The sequence below is a fragment of the Rana temporaria genome, chromosome 5, assembly GCF_905171775.1.
Source record: "Rana temporaria chromosome 5, aRanTem1.1, whole genome shotgun sequence".
Taxonomy (NCBI): domain Eukaryota; kingdom Metazoa; phylum Chordata; class Amphibia; order Anura; family Ranidae; genus Rana; species Rana temporaria.
In genome coordinates this window covers 373,894,040-373,920,042 of record NC_053493.1, presented here as the reverse complement: position 1 = coordinate 373,920,042, position 26,003 = coordinate 373,894,040, and positions in this window count along the sequence as shown.

Here is a 26,003-nt window from a genome sequence, read left to right as displayed (position 1 = left end):
TTGCCCACTTCCACTCTTCTAATCCCCTCGCCTGCTTACCATACATCCCAATGCATGGACCTTGGGACATGGACATCAACTGATCCCCCTGACAAAGGTACTTCTTTATTTTACTATTTGTTTTAAGACAAACTGACCTTTATTAAATGAAAGGCCATGCTTAACTGGAAAATGGATTTTAATTATCTCTATGATGCCTCACAGTGGATTAAGGCCATCTCCTAGGTATGCAAGACCTCACATTGCATTGATCACTGGGAATTGATGTATAAAATAATTTCCCATTGGTACTATACCCCACACTGCATGGGCAAGAATTTCCTCCAGTTCCCCACTGTGATGGCGGGACTGTGGTCAGGTGGGTACGCTGGTTCATGTGCTTTACTCCTGCAAATGTTTAAATAATTTTTGGAGAACGATATCCTCTCTAATGTTACAGGATTCCTAAGACCCACAGATCCTGCATTGGGATTATTGAATCTGGGTATTGAAACATACCCTACTCCATTTCACAATATCATTACCTATATCTTGTTGGCAGCAAGAACAGTAGTAACTAGACACTGGAAATCTACAAACACACTGAATCCTTCTGAGGTTGTTTATGTGGTAAAATTTTACTTTGCCCATGGAAAAGCCCTTTTTACACATCTTTCTTAAAAGTGTGGAAACCCTGGGTTGAATGGTGTAAAACTGATCAACATTACTAATTTATGTTTACATTTGATGATATACTTTTATTCTGCTCCTTACTCTTGTGCAATGTCCTATTGGTTGCTGCGTTTTCTTTGCTTGGAAATCCTCATTTGGCAATCCTTTACCTATCTGTTTACTTTTTTTATTGTACTAGGTACAAGGCCCTGGTCAAGGATCCTTCTGTATCATGATGTTCTCTTTATGTTAAACTTCAATAAATATTTATTGCAAAAAAAAAAACCTGGGGAGTGAAGAGAGTAATGCTGTGTACACACGATAGGTTAGTCTGATGAAAACGGTCCGTTTTCATCAGACCAAACCGATCGTGTGTGGGCCCCATAGGTTATTTATCCATAGGTTAAAAAAAATGGAACTTGTTTTAAAATTATCTGATGGATACCTAACCGATAGTAAAAAAACGATCGTCTGTAGGCACGTCCATCGGTTAAAAATCCACGCATGCTCAGAATCAAGTCGACGCATGCTTGGAAGCATTGAACTTCATTGTTTTCAGCATATCGTTGTGTTTTACATCACCGCGTTTTGACACGATCGTTTTTTTAACTGATGGTGTGTAGGCACGACTGATCATCAGTCAGCTTCATCGGATAACTAATGAAAAAATCCATCAGACTGTTTTCATCAGACTAACCTATCGTGTGTACAGGGCATTAGATGCTTTACTGGTACAAGCCTGGTCAGTGCTGGAATGGGTGGTGATGGAGGAAAAGAAGTTAAGCACCTAACACTGGGAGAAAACCCTCTCAAGCAGCACATGTCAGGTAACCTGAACCCCCGTATTTCATGGACCCCAGGTGGTCGGCTAGATTTCTTGCAAATCTGTCTTCCATTGTCTGGTGGTCTAAAACAGTCTGTCAGGATTCTCAAAAGTTGTCACATCCACAAGCATGTACAGTATATATGGTTGTGTTTAGTATCCATGTCGGCATACTCTCTCTAGCATGTCATTACCCTCTTTCTGTTGGAATGCATATACACGTGCCCAAACATGTGCATGCCAGATTGGCTGTAAAATTGTTCCTCATTATTGTTTCTCCTATGGCTTTAGCTGTATCCAGCTGGTACCAAGAATTTGGTATCAATACTGGTAACATGAATCTGGTACTAGCAAATGTACCATGCTTACCCCTGCATATAGGTGCAATGGGCAAAATGGTGCAACCCAGAGCAACCAATCATAAATTACCCTTCCTCTTTTTTTTTTGTCGTGAGAAGTTCTTTTATATAAATGTTCTTCCTGATCTGTATTACAATTCAGCCAGGTTTTTAATATTAAAAACAAAATATTTCTGCAAAGTTTTTTTTTTTCGTTGGTAGCGTTGCCAAAGGCTTAAGCCCTCAGCCTGTGCTAATTTTTTTTATTTTCAAATAATCTTATTTGAAATTTTAGAATAAGGGAGAAAAAACAATAATACGAAGCAAACAGATTCACTTTTAGATAAGTAGTACTGTAGTACTTAACCACTTAAGACCCGGACCTTTAGGCAGGTAAAGGACCCGGCCAGTTTTTGCGATTCGTCGTGAGACGTGGCTCCCAAACAAAATTGGCGTCCTTTTTTTCCCACAAATAGAGCTTTCTTTTGGTGGTATTTTATCACCTCTGCGGTTTTTATTTCTTGCGCTATAAACAAAAATAGAGCGACAATTTTGAAAAAAATTCAATATTTTTTACTTTTTGCTATAATAAATATCCCCCAAAAATATATAATTTTTTTTCCTCAGTTTAGGTATGTATTCTTCTACCTATTTTTGGTAAAAAAAATCGAAATAAGCATTTATCGATTGGTTTGCGCAAAATGTATAGTGTTTACAAAATTAGGGGATTGTTTTATTGCATTTTTATTAAATATTTTCCGCGGGTCCCGCTGCCACGGTCATGGAGCTTCGAACCGGGTCACGGGCACGTGCCCGTGACCCACGGCAGGGCACTTAAAGAGGATGTACCGGTACGTGCTTGTGCCCAGCTGTGCCATTCTGCCGACGTATATCTGCAGGAGGCGGTCCTTAAGTGGTAAAGCGATTTTGCATAATATTAGGAAGAAAAAGTACTTTGTAAGACAAAGGCTCTTATGTCAGTTTGATATCAGGTGAACTTAATAACAGAAACAATGTAAGACAGAGGAATATGGGAGGGGGAGAAGAGGAAGGAGGGGGGAAAAAGAGGAGAATAAGGGGGCTATGATCAACATGTACAAATATATAAGGGGTCCATATAGTAAACTTGGTGTTGAGTCATTCACATTACGGTCAACACAAAAGACAAGGGGGCACTGTTTATGTCTAGAGGAAAAAGAGATTTAATCTCCAAATCCGGAAAGGTTTCTTCACAGGAAGAGCTGTGAAAATGTGGAACAGTTTTCCTGCAGAGGTGGTTCTGGCCAGCTAAGTAGATTGATTTAAAAAAGGCCTGGATTCTTTCCTAAATGTACATAATATAACATTTATAGGTAAAGTTGATCCAGGGAAAATCCGATTGCCTCTAGGGGGATCAGGAAGGAAATTTTTCCCCTGCTGTAGCAAATTGGATCATGCTCTGCTGGGGTTTTTTGCCTTCTTCTGGATCAACTGTGGGTATAGAATTGGGTATATTGGATTGTACATTATTGTTTTATTATTATTATTTCTTTATTTTATGGTTGAACTGGATGGACTTGTGTCTTTTTTCAACCTGACTAAACTATGTAACTATGTAACTATGAGGCGTAACTGTTTCAGATTTGGAAGGTATAGTTAGAGATAGTTTACCTCTTTTTGACAAACTAAAATATGACAGTTGCTATGAGTGAGTTAATTATGTACATTATCATATTTTTTTTGCGTTGCTTTGATGAATAAACTCCACATCTGCCAAAAAGCTAGCTATATATTAAAATAAAAATAGAGGTGAAACTATATTTTCCTATTTAGCCACTTCCCGACCTCCTCATGTACATATACGTCAGCAGAATGGCACGGACAGGCACATGTACGTACCTGTACGTCCTCTGCTAGACGTGGGTGGGGGGTCCGATCGGGACCCCCCCCCCGGTACATGCGGAGGTCGGGTCCGCTCGGGGAGCGATCCGGGACGACGGCGCGGCTATTTGTTTTTAGCCGCTCCGTCGCGATCGCTCCCCGGAGCTGAAGAACGGGGAGAGCCGTGTGTAAACACGGCTTCCCCGTGCTTCACTGTGGCGGCGCATCGATCGGGTGATTCCCTTTATAGGGAAGACCCGATCGATGATGTCATTCCTACAGCCACACCCCCCTACACTAGTAAACACACACAAAGTGAACACTAAATGTTACAGCGCCCCCTGTGTTTAACTCCCAAACTGCAACTGTCATTTTCACAATAAAGAATGCAATTTAAATGCATTTTTTGCTGTGAAAATGACAATGGTCCCAAAAATATGTCAAAATTGTCCGAAGTGTCCGCCATAATGTCGCAGTCACGAAAAAAATCGATGATCGCCGCCATTAGTAGTAAAAAAATAAAATAAAAATAAAAATGCAAAAAAACTATCCCCTATTTTGTAAACGCTATAAATTTTGCGCAAACCAACCGATAAACGATTATTGCGATTTTTTTTACCAAAAATAGGTAGAAGAATACGTATCGGCCCAAACTGAGGAAAAAAAAATTATATATGTTTTTGGGGGATATTTATTACAGCAAAAAGTAAAAAATATTGCATTTTTTTCAAAATTGTCGCTCTATTTTTGTTTATAGCGCAAAAAATAAAAACCGCAGAGGTGATCAAATACCACCAAAAGAAAGCTCTATTTGTGGGGAAAAAAGGACGCCAATTTTGTTTGGGAGCCACGTCGCACGACCGCGCAATTGTCTGTTAAAGCGACGCAGTCCCAAACTGTAAAAACCCCTTGGGTCTTTAGGCAGCAATATGGTCCGGGGCTTAAGTGGTTAAAAGACAATTAATTGCAAGCAAAGAGAAGAGGTTAACTTTTTCTGAATCAAACATTTTTTTTCTAATTGGTTACTGTGGTTAACAATCCTAATTTGGTGCTTTTTTTTTTTAACTTTTAATTAGCCCCATTGTCAGCAAAAGCATTACTGAACTAACCTGTAATGACACCTCACATTCTTAGTGTGGTTCAAATGTTTGGCAATGAAAGATGCTTTAACAGTTGATTAAGTTAGTTCAGCTCTTTCATAAACATGTATTTTGTTAATTCATTGGGTTTGTTCAAGTGTTTCATGTAAACAATTCAACAGCATTCATGTGGAGACCTGTATACAATTTATTCAACAGTGCATGGTCCACACAGCTTTCCGAACAATGAGAAACAAGTGAAAATGATGAGGAACAAATTAAAATGTGGTACAACTCAAAAGAAGGTAGCTTAATAGAGAGACAAAGTACACAAACAATATTGAAACCATCTGTTTGCCTTGGAAAAAACACAGATTTATGTTACCTGCCTCAACTCTGTAAACAACAGCAGGGACTCCTATTTATGAAGTAAATGGAAAACTTAGGTCAAAATTGAAACGTAAACCTTGAGATTTGTACTGAAAGCGTAAACTATGTCTCAGAAGTACTCCAGAAAACTGCTACAGTGTACCATTTCATTTACCTATCTTTTGTCTGTTATCTGGAGATTCTGGAACACACCTAACCCCCCCATGTTGAGGGCATTCGACCTGGTACGGCTCAGGAGGTCCCCACTCCTTTCCTGGCTGTCCGGGTAGCGTGCTTTGGATACGGGTCTGGTACGGATTGTGGGGGGACCCCCCACGTCGGTTTTTCGGCGTGGGGGGGGTCTCCTTACAACCCATACCAGACCTAAGGGCCTGGAATGCTCCTGGGGGGGGAACCCATGTCGTTTTTCTTTATTTAAAATTTGGCGTGGAGTTCTCCCTCTCAGGGAATTTGGCGGGAATCCAAGTCGGATCTCAGCTCGGCGCTGGCTCCCGCGATGGGGCTCGTAGGTGGTTAATCTCGCAGAGAAAGGGAGCGAGATTGACACAATATCGCAGTCACCTACTGTACAACACTATGACGAGCTGAGAAAATCGGAATTGCATACAGACAATCGAAATTTCCGACAATAATTGTTGACGGAAAATTTGAGAACCAGCTCTCAATTTTTTGTTGTTGGAAATTTTTCGACAGCAAATGTCCTATGGGCCTACACATGGTCGGAATTTCATGGTCGGAATTTCCGACAAAAAGCTCCCATCGAGCTCAATTTGTTGTCGGAAATTCTGACCTTGTATATGCGGCATAATTATTGTAAAAACTGTGCTTTTAAGAGTCAACTAATTAAAACTTTCAAAACAGACAAAGTTAGCTTTAACAATCGTTATTCCCATGGCAGTGAATATATATATACAACTAGTAAAGACTACTATATCTAGAACTTAGTTTGCTTTCCTATTACTAGAGCAATTCTAATTATGTTCAGATTTTATCTTTTTTTGTGTGTGTTTTCTTAAAAAAAAAAAAGATAGCTAAGAAGTACAAGCGCTACATATGTCGAGAGACCTACCAAGAATAATTACAAGACCTCAGGGAGACTAGATTGGAAAAATATCAAGGTTCCAATAGATTGTAGAAAGAGTTCAGCTGCCATAAATAAAAAAAGGCCCTTTTGCCTAATTTTTTTTTTCTAAATTGGCCTTAAAAGCCGTCTTCTAGAAAGCAGATGTAGTTAGCCACATTTTTCTATAGAAAAGAAATCATGCAATCTGCATATTAGGCTTGAGAGGACAGCTCCGCCAACTAACCGTGTCTTTTATAAAGAAAGAGTGACATTTTTATTCATTTTAGCATGTCAAAAGCATAGCCACTTCTGAAATATGTATATTTTAATAATCTCTTTCTGTATAGTACGTTATATATGAAACTTCTGTATAAAAGACTTTTTACCACAATAGTTTGTAAATGGAATTTTTAATAAATGATAGGTATTATATGGTTGAGGCAATCAGTTTCACATACCTTACCTATAATCATGTCTGGAAAATATTATGAGATAACTCTCAAACCATATGTCTTCTGAAATTAATTTGGTCAGAAGTGATAGGCTAATAAATAGTAGAATATGTTTTATTTAATATATCCGTCAAGTCCTGCCTTGTCTGCTTTATGTTATAGATATAATTCCAATAGTATGATACTGTTTAGGAAGCCATTGATATATCTGGGAAGGTTTTAAATTAAAGGGGTTGTAAAGGAAAAATGTTTTTTCCCTAAATAGCTTCCTTTACCTTAGTGCAGTCATCCTTCACTTACCTCATCCTTCCATTTTGCTTTTAAATGTCCTTATTTCTTCTGAGAAATCCTCACTTCCTGTTCTTCTGTCTGTAACTACACACAGTAATGCAAGGCTTTCTCCCTGGTGTGGAGAAAGCCTCTTGAGGGGGAGGGGGCGAGCAGGAGTGTCCGGACGCCCACTAACACACAGCTCCTTTCTCTATCTGCAAAGTAGGGATATTCCTGACTTGCCTGCTCGCCCCCTCCCCCCTCATAAGGCTTTCTCCACACCAAAATGGAAGGATGAGGTAAGTGAAGGAGGACTGCACTAAGGTAAAGGAAGCTATTTAGGGGACAGAGAGCAGGGCCGATCCTAGGGTCACAGGCGCCTGGGTGCAGAAATATTTCTGGCGCCCCCACATGGGCGTGGTCATTTTACTAACTCCTCCCCTTTACAAATGTTTCTATGGCAATGACTCAACCACAGAGATGCTCCCCCATGAAGTCTTCATTACCCTGGAATCCTTACATGATCTCTTAACAATAAACAAAATACAGGAAGAGAAGCAGAGTACTTTATTGGGACCTTAAGGGGGGCCTCTCTGATGGACACAGAGAGGGCTTCTGTTAGAAAGAGCCCCCAGACATACTACAGACATGATACAGGAGATGGTCACAGACTGCAGACATGATACAGGAGATGGTCAGAGACCGTAGACATAGTATAGGAGGCGTTCAGAGACTGCAGACAAAGTACAGGAGACGGTCAGAGACTGCAGACACGGTACAGGAGATGATTAGAGACTGCAGACACAGTACAGGAGATGATCAGAGACTGCAGAGATAGTACAGGAGATGGTCAGAGACACATCAGTTCTGGACGGACACACACACCTATGCTCAGAACACTAGTTCTGGATGGACACAAACAAGGAGAGAAGGAGGGAGGGGGAAACTCTGCCACTTTGGTGCCCCCACCTTTGCAGACGCCTGGGTGCAAAACACCCTGTGCGCCCTGCCTAGGATCGGCCCAGACAGAGAGGGACCTTAGGTAAGTATTAGGGGGACTGAGGGGGGCTGCTGCACACAGAAGGATTTTTATCTTAATGAATATAATTCATTAAGATGAAAAAACCTTCTGCCTTTACAACCGCTTTAACCACTTGCCGACCAGTCATGCCGTTATACGGTGGCAGGTCGTTCCCGTAAAAAACTGTACCTGTACGTCGGCTCATTTAAGAGCCATAGGAGGCGCACGCGCGCTGCGCGGCGAGGGTCCCAGTGCGCCTGGTCGTCGGCCTCGATGTCCACTGGCCACCAGCGATCGCAGGAAAGAGAGCAATATAGGGGATCTGTCAATGTAAACAGTCAGATCCCCATTCTGTCAGGAGAGGAGAGACAGATCTGCTGTTCCTAGTGATTAGGAACAGCGATATGTCTCCTCCTCCAGTCAGTCCCATCCCCTACAGTTAGAAACACACATGAGGAAACAGATTTTACTCCTTGATCGCCCCCCCTAGTGTTAACACCTTCGCTGCCGGTGACATTTGCACAGTAATCAGTGCATTTTTATAGCACTGATCACTGTATAATCAATGGTCCCAAAAATGTGTCAAAAGTGTCCGATCTGTCTGCCTCAATGTTGCAGTCCCACTAAAAATCTCAAAAATGATAATAAAAATGCCATAAATCTATGCCCTATTTTGTAGACACTATAGCCAATCAATATACGCGTATTGCTATTTTTATCAAAAATATGTAGAAGAATACATATCGGACTAAACTGATGAAGAAATAATTTTTTTTATTTTGGGGATATTTATTATAGCAAAAAGATTAAAATACTGTTTTTTTTTTAAATTGTCGTTCTTTTTTGTTTATAGCGCAAAAATAAAAAAATCGCAGAGGTGATCAAATACCACCAAAAGAAAGATCTATTTGTGAGGAAAAAAAAACAATTTTGTTTGGGTACAATGTCGCATAACCGTAAAAATTTTCAGTTAAAGCGACACACTACGACGGGGGGTAGTGTTTGTCATCATGTCAATCACTAACTGCGGCATAGGAACGCCCACTACCGCCGGAGGCACTACCCGGAAGCCGGCTAAGAAAATAGCTTTACAAGGTATGTACAGCAAAAAAAATAAAAAATCGGCATACTGACAATGTCGGCTTGTGAGCTGGATGTAATGTTAGAAATTTGTTTTTAGGGTGAACCCCCGCTTTAAAAATAATAATCTTTAATAATTGTAGAACTGAAAAATCCTAACATGGTCTAGCCTGCTGTCAAGTAATAAAATCTGAAACTAATAATGTGAATGGCCATGTGGTAAGAAGATCACTCACACTCCTTCAAAGTGTCTGAGCGCTTCCTTTTCAACACTGTAACTTGAAACATAAGAATTCTCTATTTTCACTTATGTGTCAAGTGAGCATTGCATCTTTCAAATACTTTTCATTTTTGGTCAGTTTGATGTCAGTTTGATGTAACCTGCTTGATGTGGCGTGTAATTATTTTTGTATGACCTCCTTACTGTACAGATTTTCAGAGCCCAACTGAACTTTCAATTAAAATCAGCTAAATACATAGTGGGCACATAAAAACAAAAGGTGTGAGTCTGAGGCCCCGTACACACGACCGAGTTTCTCGGCAGAATTCAGCCAGAAACTCGATCGGAGCTGAATTCTGCCGAGAAACCCGGCGTGTGTACACTTTTGACCGAGGAAACCGACGAGGAACTCGTCGAGCCAAATAGAGAACATGTTCTCTATTTTCTCGTTGTTCAATGAGGAAACTTGGCTCGCCGAGATCCTCGGCGGCTTCACACAGAACTCGACAAGCAAAACGATGAGTTTTGCCCGTCGAGTTCCTCGGACGTGTGTACGGGGCCTCACAGTTAATTTTTGTTAGAAAGATGCCACAGCCTGAGTAGAAAAGGCTGTCTCTTTCTAGCGTGGTGCAAAGAAGGATTCTTACTCTTTGTATTGAGGCAGTTGTCTCTATACAAAGGTCCAATACACCCGCTACTAAGTCATAGCTAGAGCTCTCCAATCAACAAGGAACACAAGATTTGTTGGTTGCAGAGCTATAGATATACAGGGGATGGGGCCCATATAACAAAACAATTAAGAGGCCACCTGTCACTCGAGAGGCCAATCTATGATCTTTTGTACTGTTTTGCATACATTGTTTGCAAACCTACCTGCATAAATCACTGAATAAGTAGACAACCCTGGCCACCATAGGTGTGCGCAGTCTATTGCATTAGGGTGTGCACCCCAAAGCTCAAACACACACTATTGTTCACTCACAATGTTAATTCAGAAAGGGAAGGGGATGGTCAATTACATATTGACCGCCCCCTTCCTCCACTTATCCTAAAACATCCTTGCAGCAACAGCTAGCGGGAGAGGAAGGAAGCTGTTAGCACTGCAGGGGGAAGGGGGAGCCAGGGAAGTAGGGGGAATCTGTGCTGTAAAGGGTGATTAGGGTGTGCCTGAGCACCCCTGGCACACCCTGTGCACACGCCTATGCTGGCCACTCTAGTAGTCATATGGACCTCTATAGCTGTACATACCATTTGCAAGGCCTAAAAAATTACTTTGACAGTGACCAAGATTTAAGTTGGCAGTCTGAATTATAGGCATGAGCAAAATTTCCCTTTGCTGAACTTTGTATTCTTGGTGAAATTACACTGGCCTTTTGGCTAAGATCATGTGTAGTATTTGTTCTTATCAGTGTCCAATAGGGGTAATACACTGTCATTCTGGCCTTTAGAAGGCTTCACAGTGTCCCTGCTGGTATAATAGGGGCTCTGAAGGCTAGTACTGGCTGGAACAGAAACAACTCTTTCACAGGCAGTTGGGGCACAGGAGTAATTCCCCAAGGACAGCTGGATGGGCCCAGTTCCTTCTGGTTTGAATGGGCCTACCTTGTCTGGCCATGTGCTGAGATGGGCAGATAGTCCGGGCTGTCTGTGCCCCCTGAGAGTGGCTACCCCAGAGATGCTAAATTAGAAATAATGTCTGGACAGCCGCACCTTTTGGTTGCCTTTTATTGGTAAAAAAAACCTTCAAACACCACACATCACAGCAAAAATAGGGGATGTCCTGACGCATTTCACACTATTGATTAGTGCTTAGTCATAGCTCCACTGTTGAGGAAGGTACTGAGAGGGCTGTGGCTTACAGGACACTGTCTGCAGATGCACTCAGCTTGGCTCACATCCCAGATGGGAGTGCCCATGCATAGGTGTCTTCTTTGCAACGGGCTAGCTAAAGGAGACAACCACAAACAGGCAGGACTCCAGCAGTTTGGGGATTAGCCAGAGGAGATTGAAAGGGAAAATTGTAACTATGAATAACAATCATTTATTGTAAAATCTTCAAGTAATTTTTCAAGTAAATTCCAGATTCATTATTACACGCTTAAAGTGTTACTAAACCCAGGACTCTGCATTCACTATATCTGGTCTCCCACAGTACACAGAACATGGAAATGCAATAGTGTAGTAAATATAAACTGCTAAATACGTTTTATCATCAGCAGTATACAGCAGTCTTGTAATTTCTATAAATGTATGGTTAAAATTTGTAGGAGGAGTTGTCATTCTCCCCTGACTAGGACAGTCAGAGGAGGTCATAAGGCTAGAGGACCCCTGACCCTCTGCCTGGACAGTGTTGATTGGCCCTGTGCTGATCACATGCACTCTTCTAAAAAAAAACTCTTTAGCAATACACACCAAACGGAGCATGTGCAAAGTGCCCCCAAGGCTCTGTTAGGAGATGGTTTTGGGGCAGTCGAAGAAGTGAGGATCAGAGAAGACAGGATCAAACAGCCTTTTTACACAATGCAAAGGATTAACCCCTTAGGTTCCACAGTGAGTATAACAAGCATGCTTTACTGCATACAGTATACACACTGGTTTTACTGTTGTGGGTTTAGTAACACTTTAAATGCAAACCGTGTTAATTCTTGATTTGACTTAGTTAATATGCCGCGTACACACGACCGTTATTCATGTCATGGAAATAAACAAAGTTTTTCTCGACGTGATTCCTCTCAAGCCTGCCTTGCATACACACGATTGTGCTAAAAAATTCTCGAGCAAAGAACGATGACGTACAACACGTACGACGGCACTATAAAGGGGAAGTTCCATTAGAATGCCGCCACCCTTTGGGCGGCTTATGCTAATTTCCCCATCTCATAACTTGCTTCTGAGCATGCATGTTTTTTTCCCCCTCGTTAAAGCGTACACCCGACCGTTTTTCACGACGTGAAAAACGACGACATGAAAAACAACGATAAATAGAGCAGGTTCAAAATTTTTAATGCCCATTTCACTCGTCGAGAAAAATGCTCTGGAGCCTACACACGATCGTTTTTCACGACCAATTTAAAAAATTGCATTTTTCTCGTCATGAAAAAACGGTCGTCTGTACGCAGCATTAGTCTCTTGCACTCCCCTGTACAGCAAAGCTCAGATTTGAAGAGAGAGAAGCAGCATACAAAGCCAATCGGTTGTGCTGCAAAGCAAGAAGAATGCTCATAGTAGAAAAAGCAGAATGACAGAGAGTGAGCTTATCAGTGTGCTGCTTCTCCTTTTACTGCCTAGTCACAGCTTGGGGGAATTAAACAAGACCTGTAACCATTAGGCCTCATTTCCACTGGCGTTTTTACAGCCACGTTTCTGAGCGTTTTTTACAGCTTAAAAACGCCTGTCCATGTTATTCTATGGCTTCATTCCCACATAGGAGTTTTTGAGCTGCAAGTGGCATAGACGTTTTTGAGCTGTAAAAAAAACGCGGGACCAGGGCGTTCTGAAGCTCCAGAGTAGAGCTGTAAAAACGCCAGACGTTAAAAAACGCTCAAAAACGCGCAAAAACGCGCAAAAACGCTCAAAAACGCGACCGCGGCATTTTTAAAGCTGCAGCTCACAAAAAAAAAATTTTTTTTTTTTTTTTTTTTTTTTTTTACAAAATAAACATGGACAGGCGTTTTTAAGCTGTAAAAAAGCCTAACAACAGTGGCTGTAAAAACGCCAGTGGAAATGAAGCCTTACTGAACTTCAGAAGAGAAAAAACAGCTCTCCGACCCTGCTCAACAGGGCTTTACTGCTTCATCTTTCAGAGGAAAAAGTGGGTACTGTGTGACTGAGGCCTCGTACACACGACCGTTTTCCTCGACAGAACCCATCAAGAAACTTGTTGGCAGAGCTTTTTTGCTGAGGAAAACGGTTGTGTGTATGTTTTTCATCGAGAAAACTGTCGAGGAGCTCGGCGAGAAAAAAAGAGAACAAGTTCTCTTTTTCCTCATCGGGAGTCTCAATTTCCTTGTCAGGCTGGTTTTCGACGAGAAACACGTTCGTGTGTATGCTTAGAAACCTGCGCATGCTCAGAATAAAGTATGAGACGGGAGCGCACCTTCAGTAAAAGTAGCGTTTGTAATGGAGATAGCACATTTGTCGCGCTGTAACAGACTGAAAAGTGCAAATCGTCTCCGACCAAACTTTTACTTAACACGCGGTAACACAAGATTAGCAAAAGCAGCCCCAAGGGTGGAGCCAGTGGAATTGAACTTCCCCTTTATAGTGCCGTCGTATGTGTTGAACGTCACCGCGTTTGAGAACGACGATATTTGGTCTTGACAGTGTGTACGCAAAGAAAGCTTGTCAAGTTTCTCGACAAGCCTGACAAGGAACTCATCGAGGAAAACGATGTTTAATTTACGTCGAGTTCCTCGGTCGTGTGTACGAGGCCTGAGTTGTGGTAATTTTAGGACTGGATGGACAAAAATGCAAATCCTTTGGAAGGTAAAACAGATTTCTTATCTTTTTTTAGCCATTTCCTTATTTATGTCTTTATATAAGAGTATGTAACAGTAAAGGAAAACTGCATCTCCTTATACAACTAACTTGCCTTTAAAGAAAAACTGATTGCACGATTCCATCACATTTTTAAATAGTCCCTTCTGTGTTGTATTTTATACATGTTTGCATTTTATTAGCACTATTGTTATAGCTGGATTTATGAAGCGTTACAAGTTTTGAGGGTACCGCATGCTCCCCTTACAGAGTGGGTGTGAAGATATTTGATGCAGTACAAACAGATAAGAACATACTTGGAACTTACAGAACCGATATTTGTTCTCTCTCTGATGTCACATGACTGCTGGCTGCAGGAAATATAGGTCTAATAACGGGACTCTTCCAGATGTTTTCTTCACATATTGGGTGTCCTTTCAAGTCATTTTATGAGAAGTATTTATTAAGTCACACTTACAAGCTTGGAGGGCTCTGAAGTATGGATTTTATCAGATACAGCTGACCTTTCATGTATTATGGGTGGGCTTTATTACATGACTATATCACCACTGAGAATATGTTCATTTCAAATGTGATTAATACATACATCAATGGAAAACCAGGGTCACCAATGCTTCCATATCTTATGTTATTTGATACCCAAGCAGGAGGAAAAAAACTAAGGGCCAGATTCACAGAACAGATACAATGGCGTATCTCCTGATACGCCATCGTATCTCTTGTCGTATCTATGCGGCTGATTCATAGAATCAGTTCCGCATAGCTAGCCCTAAGATCCGACAGGTGTAATTGACTTACACCGTCGGATCTTAGGATGCAATACTTCGGCCGCCGCTGGGGGGAGTTTGCGTCGTATTCCAGCGTCGGGTATGCAAATGAGGATTTACGGCGATCCACAAAGGTTTTTCCCGTCGTTACGTCGGCGCAAGTCTTTTATTCCCATCGCAAAGTTAGGTGTGCTATTAACATGGTGTAAAATTACTCCACCATGTTAAAGTATGGCTGTCGTTCCTGCGTCGCTTTTGAATTTTTTTTTTTCGCGATTCACAAACACGTCGGGCCGCCGTAAGTTTGCGCAAAGCATGTCGGGAAAATTGCGAACGGAGCATGCGCAGAACGTCCGGCGCGGGAGCGCGCCTAATTTAAATGGTGCCCGCCCCATTTAAATTGGGCGGGCTTGCGCCGGACGACTTTACGTTACACCGCCGCAAGTTTCCAGGTAAGTGCTTTGAGGATCAGGCACTTACACTGAAAACTTGCGGCAGTGTAACGTAAACGGGTTACGTTACACGGCCGCAATTATTCGTGAATCTGGCCCTAAGTTTTTATAATGCAGCTTAGAACATTAAAGCGATACTAAAGCTTATTCTTTTATTTTATTTTTCAAATAACAAACATGTTATACTTACCTCTGCTCTCTGCAATGGTTTTGCACAGAGCAGCCCCCTTCCTCTTCTTCTGGGGTCTGCCATCGGTGCTCCAGTCTCCTCCTCTTCGGAATGTGCCCCCTATGAAAATCCGCTTTCCATGAGGGCACCCATGAGTGCTCACTCCTGAGCTGCCCTGTCTGCGTCTATTGACACAGAGTGGGCGGCTTAGCTTCACCAATGGCTCCCACTGCTATCAATCTGCCCAGGGAGGAGGAAGACAGTGGGGAGAGATGCTGCTCTTGTGCACAACTCTGGATCGGATCAGGCTCAGGTAAGTTTAAGAGGGGGCTGCGGGGGATTCTGCAGCACAGAAGGTTTTTCACCTTAATGCAAAGAATGCATTAAAGGGGTTGTAAAGGTTTGTTATTTATGTTCTATATAGGTTCCTTTAAGCTAGTGCATTGTTGGTTCACTTACCCTTTCCTTTGATTTCCCTTCTAAATGTTTATTTTCTTTGTCTGAATTTCTCACTTCCTGTTTCTCCTCAGAAAGCTTGCCCCCATCATCCGAGCCGTACTGGCTGGGGGTTAGTCAGCCATAACAGCTTACTGAACACCTTATTGGGGAGGAACAGGAAATGAGAAATTAAGACAAAGAAAACAAAGAAAAAAAAGATTTAGAAGGGAAATCAAAGGAAAGGGTAAGTGAACCAACAATGCACTAGCTTAAAGGAACCTATTTAGAAAATATAAAGCAAACCTTTACAACCCCTTTAACCACTTCCCGCCCGGCCTATGGCCAATTTTCGTCCGGGAAGTGGTTCTGAAATCCTGACATGACGTCCATGGACGTCCTGCAGGATTTCATGCCGCGTGCGCCCGCGGCGATCGGTGATGCGGGGTGTCAGTCTGACACCCTGCATCTCCGATCTTGGTAAAGAGCCTCCGGCGGAGACTCTTTACCACGTGATCAGCCGTGTCCAATCACGGCTGATCACGATGTAAACAGGAAGAGCCGTTGATGGCTCTTCCTCACTCGCGTCTGACAGACGCGAGTATAGGAGAGCCGATCAGCGGCTCTCCTGACAGGGGGGGTTCGCGCTGATTGTTTATCAGCGCAGCCCCCCCTCGGATCGCCACACTGGACCACCAGGGAAGCCCACCCTGGACCACCAGGGTGGGCCAAAAAAAAAAAATCATTGAAAAAAAAAAGTCTTAAAAAAAAAAAAAAAGCTTTTTAAAAAAAAAAAGATGCCAATCAGTGCCCACAAAAGGGCACTGACTGGCAACATGGGTAGATCAGTGCTGCCCCACAATGTCCATCAGTGCCACCCCAAGTGTCCCATAAGTGCCGCCTATGTGTGCCCATCAGTGCCGCCTATGTGTGTCCATCAGTTCCGCCTATGTGTGCCCATCAGTGCCGCCTATGTGTGCCCATCAGTGCCGCATACCAGCGCCGCCAATCAGTGCCACCTCATCTGTGCCCGTCAGTACTACCTCATCGATGTCCATCAGTGCCATCTCATCGGTGCCCATCAGTGCCGCCATATCAGTGCCTGTAATTGAAAGAGAAAACGTACTTATTTACAAAAAAATTAACAGAAAAAAATAAAAACATATTTTTTTTTCAAAATTTTCAGTCTTATTTTAGTTGTTGCGCAAAAAAAAAAAAAAATCGCAGAGGTGAACCAAAAGAAAGCTCTATTTGTGGGGAAAAAAGGACGCCAATTTTGTTTGGGAGCCACGTCGCACGCCCGCGCAATTGCCATTCAAAGTGCAACAGTGCTGAAAGCTGAAAATTGGCTTGGGCGGGAAGGTGCGTAAGTGCCTGGTATGGAAGTGGTTAAGGTGAAAAATCTTAAGGCCCCATACACACGATAGAATCCATCCGCTGAAAAATCCCAGCGAATGGGTTTCAGCGGATAGATCCTATGGTGTGTACACTCCAGCGGATCTGTTTCCGCGGATATTTATCCCCTGGGATGGATTTCCAGCGGATAAATATTTGATGACATGCTATCAAATCTATCCGCTGGAATCCATCCCAACGGATGGATCCGCTGGTCTGTACAGACTCACCGGATCCATCCGTCCGTAAGGATCCCCTGCATGCGTCGTAATGATTCGACGCATGCGTGGAATTCCTTATATGACAGCGTCGCGCACGTCGCCGCGTCATAATCGCGGCGACGGCGCGACACGTCATCGCCAGAGGATTTCGGCGCGGATTTCGATTCGATGGTGAGTACACTCCATCGGATGGAAATCCGCGGAAATCCTCGAGAGGATTTATCCGTGGAAACGGTCCGCTGGACCGTATCCGCGGATAAATCCTCCCGTGTGTATGGGGCCTAAGGTTTTAGAGCCACTTTCAATGTAACCTGGATTTGGTTGACATAGATACCATTCCTAATTTTCCCTTGCATACCATTTTAGAGGAAAACCCGACTTTAAACCCCAAATGCTCACATTTCTTTATAAAAACATGTGTAAGTCATATGCATTGGTCTTCACCCCATATTATTAAGACATTCTAGTGAAATACCAAGGAAACTATTTCTATTTCAGATATTATTAATATGAAAGAAGCTTTTAACCCAGATCATCTGTTTGTGTGCTACATCATTTGGAACAACATGTACCTAAGAGGCAAGTCTGCAAATCAGAACCAGAGCCAGGAAAGGAAGTAGGAGCTTGTGCCAGGTCCAAACCCAAATTAGTTACAAACCTGGAATATAGATATCATTGCTGGGCCAATGTGCTGTGGACGGGAGATTCCCCAACAGTACAAACAAGTGGCACCTACCCCAATCTATAACCAGAACCAGAATGGCTGCTGTGGACCGAAGAGCCTGAGCTTGGAAAAGGTTGACATCTAGTGAAATTGCATTACATGCTGCTTTTTGGATCACACATTGTGCGTGTGTATTATCTTTGTTTTTATGAGAACTAATAAACTTATGTTTCTCTTTCCTTCATAGGTCAATGATGTCATGAGCATCCCGTCCCTTTATATACATGTATCAGTGGGGTTTGTTGGCCCAACAATGTCAGCTAACTTCCAGGTTTTGAACGAATCCAAACTATACACTAGATGGAGGTGTGCATGTTCCCTTAGCAGCAGCAGGTTTCTTTTTTCTTTTTTTATTATTAAAATAACAAACATTTTATACTTACCTGCTCTGTGCAATGGTTTTGCACAGAGCAGCCCCTTCCTCTTCTTCTGGGGTCCCCCGTCAGCGATCCAGGCTCCTCCTCTTCGGGAAGTGCCCCCTATGAAAATCCACTTTCCATGGGGGCTCCCACGAGTGCTCACTCCTGATCTGCCCTGTCTGCATCCATTGACACAGAGTGGGTGGCTCATCTTCGCCAAACGTATGTTTCTCTTTCCTTCATCGGTCAATGATGTCATGAGCATGCCTTCCCTTTATATACATGTATCAGTGGGGTTTGTTGGCCCAACAATGTCAGAAAACTCCATGCACACACTAGATGGAGGTGTGCATGTCCCCTTAGCAGCAGCAGGTTTCTTTAAAGATGCTGAAGAATAGTTGACATGTCATACTTAAAGCGGAGGTTCACCCTCAATTTGAACTTTATATTACCAAGAACTGCAGCCTTACTACATGTAAAATCCACAGTTTTTTTTTCCAGATGTCGATCATTACCTTGATTCTGATGTATTTCTGCTCGCTTCCGGGTATTGTTCCACGCGGGAGTGGGCGTGACGCTCCTTTTCCATGATGGCCCAGTGTGATGGGAGCTCTGCGCAATGTCTCCTGGGAGTTACGTCTCAAGATTCCCAGGAGATGTTCTGAACCAGCAAGAGGTGTATTCTCGCGCTCTCACGGGTCACGTGACTCGACGCATCACGACTTCCAGGAAGTCTTTGCTTGTGGGCTTCACAATGCCCTCAAGCAAGATGGAAAACCCCTGGATTAATTTTGTAAAACATATTTTTTATGGCAGAAACCAAACCGATTCTCTTGCAAGCGGCTAGCAAGTGAGTGCTACATAGATATCTCTATTACTAAGCATTGCACATAAAAAGAAAAATTTGAGAAGCCGCAGAACCTCCGCTTTTTCTACCACGGTAAAGAAGAATCTGATGGAATTTTCCGTCGGAATTCCGTTCAAGCTGTCTTGCATACACACTGTCAGACCAAATTCCGACCGTCCAAAACGTGGTGACGTAAAAGACTACGACGAGCCGAAAAAAATTAAGTTCAATGCTTCCAAGCATGCGTCGACTTGATTCTGAGCATGCATAATTTTTTCTCCGTTGAAGTTCCACACAGATGATCGGAATTTCCGATAGGATCTTTTTCCATCGGGAAAAAATAAAACATGTTCTATTTCTAAACTCCGATGAAAAAAGTCAGATGGGGCGCACACACGGTCGGAATATCCAATGAAAAAATTCCTTCTGACTTTTTTCATCGGAAATTACGATCGCGTGTACAAGGCATAATACTTTTTTTCCTACTAGAGTTAAACAAGTACAAATCTCTACCTCCCCTATCCTCCTCCTTTACAGCATTGTGTTAATTTTTACAGGACCAATGCTCTCTAACATACAGTAAAACCTTGGATTGCGAGCATAATTTGTTCCAGAAACATGCTTGTAATCCAAAACACTTGTATATCAAAGCAAATTTCCCCATAAGAAATAATGGAAATTCAAATGATTTGTTCCACAACCATTTAGTCATAGGTCCTTCAGTTTATAGTCCATATAAAAAGATTATAACAATGTGACCAGGTTGTGTAACCATAAAATGAAATGGAGAAACACAATGGGAGAGTCCCCAGGGTTGCACAACCCAAAAGCATACAAAAAACGGACAGGTTCCCCAGGGTTTTTTTTTAACCTCCCTGGAGGTAAACCCGAGCGTGACTCGGGGTTGATTTTTTATGCTAGGATCGGTAACCCTGAGTCACGCTCGGGCTGGACGTGCAGAGTGTGCAGCGGCGCGGCTTACCTTCTCGCTGGATCCACAGGCAAGTTACTTACCTTGTCCCTGGATCCAGCGATGCCACCCCGCTGTGTGAGCAAGCGGGACCTCCTCGCTCGATTCACAGTCTCCCCGTGTGCCGCCGATCTCCGTTCCCTGCGACGTTACGACGCACGGGAGCGGAGAACGGCGCCAAATTCAAAAAAGTAAACAAACACTTTACATACAGTATACTGTAATCTTATAGATTACAGTACTGTATGTAAAAAATACACACCCCCCTTGTCCCTAGTGGTCTGCCCAGTGCCCTACATGTACTTTTATAAAAATAAAAAATGTCATTTCTGCCTAAAAACTGTAGATTGTCCAAAAGTGTCCCTTTATGTGAAAAATGGTTTTAGATCAGCTAGAAAACAGCGATAATAAATTATAATCACTTGCAGAAATGTGCGATAGCGATTTGTGGGGAAATTCGTCATAAAAAAAAAAAATAATGACAGCGACAATTCTGCAACTGAGCAAATTTCAGTGATTTTGAGTTGATTACATTATTGAATAATTTTTATTATAATTATATTATTATTTGTTATAATTATTTATAATTATTTATTATATTATAATTTATAATTTTGTTTTAAAAAAAAAATCATACCCGGGATGCCTACAAGACTCTTGCTTGGTCAGATTTAAGTGAGTTATTTCTAAAAATTACAGGCCTACAGTATAAAAGCCAAATTTCCTTGCAAAATAATTGTACCGCTTTTGGTACGTAATTCCAGACAGAATCATACCGCCAGGGAGGCTAAGCAGCAGAAATTTTATAGAAAGTAATTATATAAAAATGTATTTTATTAAATCGGGAAATAAATAATGAATTAGACAATACATTTTTTTTGTCTATTTGAATTCATTATTTATTTCCCGATTTAATAAAATACATTTTTATATAATTACTTATATATACATTTTCTGCTGCTTAAAAAAACCTGTCCATTTTGTGTAACCATAAAATATCTATTCACAAACGGCAGCCTCCACAAGGGGATTAGAAGCAAAATCCAGCAGGAGCTACAGAGCATTAAAGAAAAGAGAGGCGCCTCTAAGTGCAGTAATATGTTGCTAAATGTTGTACCTTCATTAAATGTAACCATATTGCTACACTTAGGCCTTGTACACACGGTCGGACCAAAGCGATGTGACTGGTCTGTCGGACCGTTTTCATCGGTTCACCTCTGAAGTGGCCGTACGGCCTGATATGTGTACACACCGTCAGTCCAAAATCCGATCGGGTCAGAACGCAGTGACATCAAACACACCACGTGCTGAATAAAACGAAGTTCAATGCTTCCAAGCATGCGTCGACTTGATTCTGAGCATGCGCGGGTTTTGAACCGATGCTTTTCTGTACTAACCATCGGTTTGGTCCGATGGGGCAGCGGTCCATCGGTTCAGTTTTGAAGCATGTTTTAAAATTTTGGACCGAAGGAAAACAGACCGATGGCCTATACACACGGTCGGTTTGGTCCGATGAAACTGAACTTCGGTTCATTCTCATCGGTTCGGTCCGACCGTGTGTACGGGGCCTTAGAGGCGCCTTTTTTCTCTTCTATACTCTGTTGTGACATGACGCTACTTGTATATCAAGACATCGCTTGTATATCAAGTCAAAATGTATTAAACATTTTTGCTCATCTTGCAAAACGCTCTCAAACCAAGTTACTCTCAAACCAAGGTTTTACTGTATAGGCATGCCATCCCAATGACTTCAATACACTACACATCTATTCCATGTGGATACATATGACCTGGTCTCCATCCATATTTAAACAAAACAGCATAGGCTTACGCACAGTAAACAACCATATATATTTGTATGACCTTGTGCTCTTCTCCTAAAGTACTGTATGCCTCAGTTATTCTGCAGGACAGGAATGTGACCTCTTGTAACAGCTGCTTCTATTCAGATCATCTTAAGTTTCCTCCTGTTTCCTTTATCCAGTACTGTTCCTGACGTATCCAATGTGGAGGACAAGGGTAAGAGATATATTGAGAAAGGAAAATGATTCCTGCACCAGCACCAGAGAACACTGAGAATTCTTACTAATTTAACAAAAGACAAATCAGATCAGGTCAGTTCATTCATCACATACACTGTGTTAGTAATGATAATGAGCAGATATAAATTCCTCCATTGGTGTAATACATCTGGGATGAATTCCTATAATGTGCTGTATTACTGAACCCTTCAACTGGCCAGGGTAGCTATACAACTCAGGTCCTACGTGTAATAATGTTCATTTTATTTACAGTGGCGTGGGTGGTGGAGTTTAAACTGATCCATACCCTCATGTCTTGGTTGCTCCCCATGACAAAGAAAACACAAGTTGAGGATCTCTTATGCCGCGTACACACGATAGGTTAAACCGATGAGAATGGTCTGATGGACCGTTTTCATCTGTCCAAACCGATTGTGTGTGGGCGCCATCGGTTATATAACCATCGGTTAAAAAAAAGCCAACGTGTTTTAAATTTAACCAATGGATTCCTGCTCAGAATCAAGTCGACGCATGCTTGGAAGCATTGAACTTCGTTTTTTTCAGCACGTCGTTGTGTTTTACGTCACCGCGTTCTGACACGATCGTTTTTTTAACCAATGGTGTGTAGGCGCGACTGACCATCAGTCAGCTTCATTGGTTAACCAATGAAAACGGTCCATCAGACCATTCTCATCGGATGGACCGATCATGTGTACGGGGCATTATAATGGTGATACATGTATCAATATGATTATTTCATCAATTTGTTGAATTATATAAAACCCTTTAAACAAACACCATCATTCAATCAATTTAGAGAGCTCTTGATGGGTTTAAACTGTCAAGTCATTTAGTGGAACTTTGTTGATAGCTTCTGTAAACTAAACACTTATCTACAAGTGTGTGCAAGAAACCAGCAATTAAATTATTATTTTATAGATTATTTAGATTTGTGACTGATCATATGTTCAATTTATAGTTTCAGTTGATTGCAAAGTGTGGAAAAATACCCCCTGTTGCACCATTCAATATTGTAATCGATGATGAATCCCTTGTTTGAGATTGCTTATGCCTAGATCAATTAGCATATATATACTCGAGTATAAGCTGACTTTTTGCAGCACATTTTTTATGCTGAAAAAGTCCCCCCTCGGCTTATACTCGAGTGAGCTGTGTCAGTCTTAAAGGGTCACTAAAGGAAATTTTTTTTGCTGAAATTACTGTTTATTGGGTATAGAGACATAAAAGTTAACTGATTCCTTTTAAAAATGATTAAAATTTGAATTTAATCTATCATATAATGTGCCTCTAGTTTAACTTTCGGTTTTAAAGGTACATACATGAAGTTCCGGGTGAGAGGTGAGTCGGGAAGACACACAGAACAAAAACAAACAAATCAAGGGCAGTGTTTTGTTTTTAAAATGAATCTGATTGGTTCTGAGGAGTTTTAGAAACCAGTACTGCAGTAAGGTAAAGGAAGCTATTTAGCTAAAAAAAATAATTCCTTTAGTGACTCTTTAACTGTTCGGCGGCTGTCCACTGTAGCAAAGTCCTGCCTCCGCTGGGAAACAGAATCAGTTTTCCTTCTATCACGGATGAGGAGGAGGCAGGGTTTTGTTACAGTGGACGGCTGCCGACTGCAGTTGCATGACACAGAGGGAGATCAAAGGTACATAAGACTACAAATGGGCACAGGGAGGCTGCAGATGGGCACAGTGAGGCTGCAGATGGGCACAGTGAGGCTGCAGATGGGCACAGTGAGGCTGCAGATGGGCACAATGAGGCTGAAGATGGGCATTGTTGACCCTCTTTTCCACTTACAGTAGCTGCTGCATTTCCCACTCTAGGCTTATACTCGAGTCAATACAGTTTTCCATTTTTTGTGGTAAAATTAGGTGCCTCGGCTTATATTCAGGTCGGCTTATACTCAAGTATATACGGTATATATATATATATATATGTATAGTCTCACCATGAGAAGAACCCTGATGCCCTTTTTTATTTTACCTTAGGTAAATTATTTCAAACATCATTGTCACTATGTCACCTTAAGGAAGGGACCCTGTGTGGACCCAAAGGACCAGATTCACATAAAAAATGCCCAGGCGCAGCGTATCAGAGATACGCTACGCCACCGTATCTTACCTGGCTCTAAGTCGAATCCAGGAAGATTTTGCGCCGTAAGTTACGGCGGCGTAGTGTATCTCTCGGCGCGTAATTCAAATCGGTGGGTAGGGGGCGTGATACATTTAAATGAAGCGCGTCCCCGCGCCGATTGAACTGCGAATGCTCCGTTTTGAAAATTCCCACCGCGCTTTGCGCGAAATGACGTCGCAACGATGTCATTTTTTGATCTTCGACGTGACTTACGTCCATCCCTATTCACGGACGACTTACGCAAAAAAAAAAATGAAATTCGACGCGGGAACGACGGCCATACTTTAACATGGCAAGTCTATCTATACGCCGCAAAATAGCAGCTTTAACTATACGCCGGGAAAAGCCGACTAGCGACGACGTAAGAGAATGCGACGGCCGCGCGTACCTTCGTGGATCGACGGAAAAAGCTAATTAGCATACCCGACGCGGAAAACGATGCGAACTCCACCCAGCGGGCGCCGAAGTATTGCACCTACGATCCGAAGGCGTACGAAGCCGTACGCCTGTCAGTTCGAAGCCAGAAGCCGTCGTATCTTGGTTTGAGGATTCAAACTAAAGATACGACGTGGCAAATTTGAAAGTACGCTGGCGTATCAGTAGATACACCGGCGTACTCATTCTGTGAATCTGGCCCAAAATGTTTGCTTATTTGACTAATGTCACATTACACCAATAAATAAGTTTGCAATGGAGTGCTGGTGACGTCTCATTATTTAACTGTGATTTATGCAGCGCCATCAGCTACAGCCAATAAAAGCACATATCTATCACCAAAATCGAACACCAAAAGGAGTGAGGTCCTCAGCCTTTGGTTCATTATTTTAAACATCACATGCTCTTCAATTTGAGTTGAAAGAAGTTTCTTGCATAAGGTGATCATCACCTCAAAGTAAGACTCACACTGATGAGGCATTTATAAATTCAGTCTATTCTGTTTTGTGAAGGAATTATGACACAAGTCATATTGTTATCGTACAGTAATAAGAGATTTGTTTTGTACATGTATATGTTGGTTCTATGAGCGCATCGAGGCCTTCGGGTAATGACTGCGCTTCCAATAAGCATTTTAATAAATAAATAAATAAATAAGCCAGCATATTTAAAGCATGTGAAACAACCTGACCATCTCAATATACTGTATGTTATGCCAAACTGCTTTCCTTTATTTAGCAAATACACCATTACTCTGTAATCTCCTTCGCTTTTCTTCCTACCTTTGTTTCTCTCACCCTTCCCTCTAATCCCTCTCCCCTCTCCCCTTTATTCCTTCCTTGTCTTTTTCCATACCTTTCTTTAAAGGGGTTTTCCACCTTTTTTTTAAGTTTATTAAAAGTCAGCAGCTACAAAAAGTGTAGCTGCTGGCTTTTAATAAACTGACACTTACCTGCTCCATGGCTCCAGCGACGCTTCATTCGTCTTCATTCTTAGTCTGGGCACCCGGCAGTGACAGCTTTCGGCTTCATGGCCGGGCACCCACTGCGCATGCGCGAGCGGCAGTGCGCATGCGCGAGCGGCGCGGCGCCGTCCGATTGGACAGGCGCTCGCCTACAGGGAGGGGCTGTGAAAAGGCGATTAAGCTAATAGCCTTTCCAGCCCCTCGGCGGAAGGAGGAAGTGGGACAGGAAGTCCCCTTCTCCTGAAGCCCCCACTCCCCCCCAAAAAAAATTACATGCCAAATGTGGCATGTAAGGGGGCGAGGAGTGGGTTAAGCGGAGGTCCATTTTTAGGTGGAACTCCTC